The sequence below is a fragment of the Micropterus salmoides genome, unplaced genomic scaffold, assembly GCF_014851395.1.
Source record: "Micropterus salmoides isolate LMB-PRFRI ecotype aquatic unplaced genomic scaffold, ASM1485139v1 Ms_hic_scaffold_1943, whole genome shotgun sequence".
NCBI classification, from domain to species: Eukaryota; Metazoa; Chordata; class Actinopteri; order Centrarchiformes; family Centrarchidae; genus Micropterus; species Micropterus salmoides.
In genome coordinates, this window is record NW_024041088.1 from 7,798 (window position 1) to 11,529 (window position 3,732).

At 38.0% G+C, this 3,732-nt stretch overlaps 1 long non-coding RNA gene across 1 annotated transcript; it reads left to right on the forward strand.

Moving 5' to 3' along the window:
- The first annotated feature begins 1,107 nt into the window (after positions 1-1,107).
- LOC119911182 lies at positions 1,108-2,203 on the forward strand. Its single transcript, XR_005445827.1, has 2 exons — positions 1,108-1,296; positions 1,754-2,203. It is a non-coding gene; the product is annotated as an uncharacterized LOC119911182 (long non-coding RNA).
- The last annotated feature ends 1,529 nt before the right edge of the window (positions 2,204-3,732 follow it).

The window sequence follows — 3,732 nt, forward strand, 5'->3', positions numbered from 1 at the left end:
GTATAGGTGCCTAGGTGACATCATACCACCATCATATTTATACAATATACACAACATGTATCACTCAAAAATAAATAAATAAATAAATAAAATTACAATTGATTGACCCTTTGCTAAGCCACGCCCCAAATACGCAGCTGGCCAATCACAGCGTAGTATAGGACTTGCTCTAACTGAGGTCCAACAATTTCATGGCTGCGCTCCATTGACTTGTGCAAAATCCGTTGTTTTCTAGCTTTTTTTGCTGTATTTTTATAAGATATGGTCAAATCCTGTTGCTGGGGCACCTGTAATAGTTACAGTCGCTAGCCAGAGAGGTACGATTTATTCACTTTACAAAACCTAAAACAAATCCAGGAAAATGTTGGCTGTCTGTTGTTTTTAATGTAATGTCAGTTAGCTAACATTAGCTAACTTACTACTGAATTTAACATTATATAACCCCACTGTTCTGCTTTTTAATGATTGTAAGAGTGAATAGAGACCTACCCAGCTGTGCTGGAGCAGTGTTGATCATTTATATCGTTGTTCTCTTTCTCAATAGTCAATAATAATACGGTGTTTCACTAGTTTTACTCTGTGATCGGTAGGCTTTAGCTTCTGTCTTTATTTTTTTCACGTCAGTTTGACAGCCTGAATACAACCTTCAAATGCACAATGCAACTGCAAAACTGTCTGCTTCTTTCTGAGATCACCCTTTGCAAAAATTAGACAATATTTCTCCAGGGAGTGCAGTAATAGACTGTGGCAACGCCGTGATAAAAGTCCGACAGGTCTTAGCGAAGGTCAATTACATGCAAATTTACTAAGAGGATAAGCTCACACTTCCAAGCTTTCATGGCTCTAATCTTGGAACCCATCGGCTATCATCTGATGTCGATTTAGCCTCTGGGGGCAACAGCCAGTGTTTCGGGGTTCCTCTTAGGTAATGCAATCTCTCAACCCATTAGCTATCATATGACAATGATTTTAACGCAGTTACACTTTTAAAAAAGCTATTAGAAAACAAATCTTTCAGGGTTCAGTTAGTGCTTAGTCAGTGTGTTGACAAGTGATGGCCACTCAGTCTATACTGAATGTAAGCTAGGACAGAACCACATAGCCAGAGACAGAGAGAGACAAAGTACAAGTACCACAAAGTAAAAACCTCCAAACACCTCAAAGTTACGGTGTTTAAGTTTAGCACTTTTGGTTACTGGTGGTTATTGCAAATGTGTTTTAATGATCAGTTACAGGTCCCAGAGTACTGTCAAGTCCAGACTGCATAAATGGTTCCTGTGAGTCTCTCGTGCAAAGGTACATAAGTAGATCCTGAGATGTTGGGCTTTTTGAAGTGTTGTTGATTCAGTTTTATGTAAGATGACAGTGTACTAATGGCGGTGGTAGTTTTTTCCGTAGTATAAAAATACTATGCTATAGCATGGTTTGTTTGAATGGCATTATCTCAACTACCCAAAGTGGGATATCATAACATATACATTTTTTTATAGTTTTGTTCCTGTAATAATATTAAGTTATTAAAAGGATATTCACAAATACCTTACTGTATGATTGGCCAGCACGTTGCCCAAGAACTACATCTATATCCTATGCAGTTAGCTAGCTAATCAACAGACCAAATTTCAAGAATTCATTTAAAGCTTTAGAATGGCTATGCTTTGTTTTGTGTTTTAAGTAGAAGTCTCCTGTTAAAAGAGGTGGCCATAAAATGCCTCACACATGCAGCCATGAACAATTTATGGTTGTTTTTCAGGGTCACAAGCTCTGATTTCGTTTTGCCCATCCATTCAGTCCCGCAAGGTGAGAACCAGCCGAGAAGAGCACCAGCCGCCAGTCTCTGGCAGCAGCAGGTAACCGGTCACACAGCAGCTGATAGTTAATGAGACAGCTAGCCAACTGCCAGTTAGCAGCCACCTGGCCAGCCAGCAGCTGGTGACCAGCCCCTGAACCAGCCAGACACCATTAGGCAGCTACCAATCTGTCACCCAGGGAGCCAACAGGGAGCCAGCAATACTACAGAAGGTTCACAAGGACAACCTGACTAAGACTGAGATGGGAAAAAATAAGTCACTACAGCAGTCAGGTGCCCAGATTCAGTTGAAAGCCAAGGACAGGGAAAAGGGTTTACATGATCTTCATCCTGACCTCTGATATGTTGAAGGAGCGGGGCAACATGCACAAATAAAGAATGTTGCCACTTAAAGAGACGCCATTTTTTTCTTGTAGATATGTTTGGAAGGACTGTTTAGAATTATGTGATACAGATGTGAAGCTTCATGTTTCTACTGCAGATAAAGTATGACTTTTAAACAAGAAAAATATATTGTATGTTTTGTTTGGCATAGAAGTATATTTTCCCAAACAAAATCAAATAAAAAAAAATACTGTCAGTCAGAATCATAGAGACAGAGACAAATAACAGCTGGCAGTCTTAATAGGTAGCAAAAATATTTATTCAAATTATTCTGTTGGTTTCACAAAGAAATGCTTAATTTTACATTTTGTTTTTGATGTTGCTGTCTCTGTGGCACCTCACACTATTAACTTTCTTGACAGGCTAATTTGATAGATGAACTTGTGACTTTTTTCAGTGTGAAAAACCAACTAATTAAGAAAACAAACAGGGCTTAATACATTCCCCTCAGCAGGCTATGTTTGAAAAAAAATATTTTAACAGGGGCCATATTTGTAATGGATCCATTAGTGTGCCACAAAAAATCATTCAATGACAAAAATTGTCTAAGCATGGTAATTGAATTTACCCTCCATTTAAGTAGATCGTAGATGTGAGAATATAATTCATTAAGGATTCAGAGCAATTCATGGAATGCGCTTTGATATGTGCATTTATCTAGCATTTCCTTGTCTACCTTTAATGCATTATGTGCGTTGTAAACTGTCAACGTCAATACACATGCATTCTGTACAAACACAGACAAAGAACAAGGGTGGAGGAGGATACCGTTGCTGGTGTTGATTTGTGTGTGTTTATATACTTGTCGCTGTTTGCTCTATAAACAGATTTGCTTTGGTCTTTGTTTAAATTATGTAGCCGTGTTTATTTTTTCTTGTTTTATCTTTTTACTTACACAACAAATTATTGTGATTTGATTTTCTGGGGATTCTATTGTCCATTTGTTTTGACTATAATTCCCCTATCATAAGAAGCAAGTGCTGTGAAATGGCTCTAGGAATGGCAATGTCTGTCAGTCATTTGGTCCACCACTTTGGTCTACATTGAAATAGCTCAACAACTATTTGATGGATTGCATTTCTGTGCATACCTTCATGTTCCCCAGGGGATGAAGCCTACTGGCTTCAGTGATCCCCTGACTTTTCCTGTAGTGCCACCAGGTTTACATTTTATAAGTGAAATGTCTCAACAACTATTGGATGGATTGCATGTGACACAGATAACCACTGTGCTCAGAAGATGATTCCTAATGGATTTGGTGATGCTCTGACTCTTCATCACAATCAGCAGGTCAAACTTTCAATTTTTGTGACCAAATACCTTCTAAATGACTGAATTTACCATTAACCTCAGCTATACTTGTTAATTATTAAATGTTAGCATGCTAACATCCTAAACTAAGATGGTAATAGTGGTCAACATGGCTGAAAACACTGATGGTCTTTAACAGAAATGAGAAACAGTACCATATTGCACATATTATAAAACGTTTATGGCCAAATAATATACTATTTCTTAGATCTCTTTTTTCAGCTCTT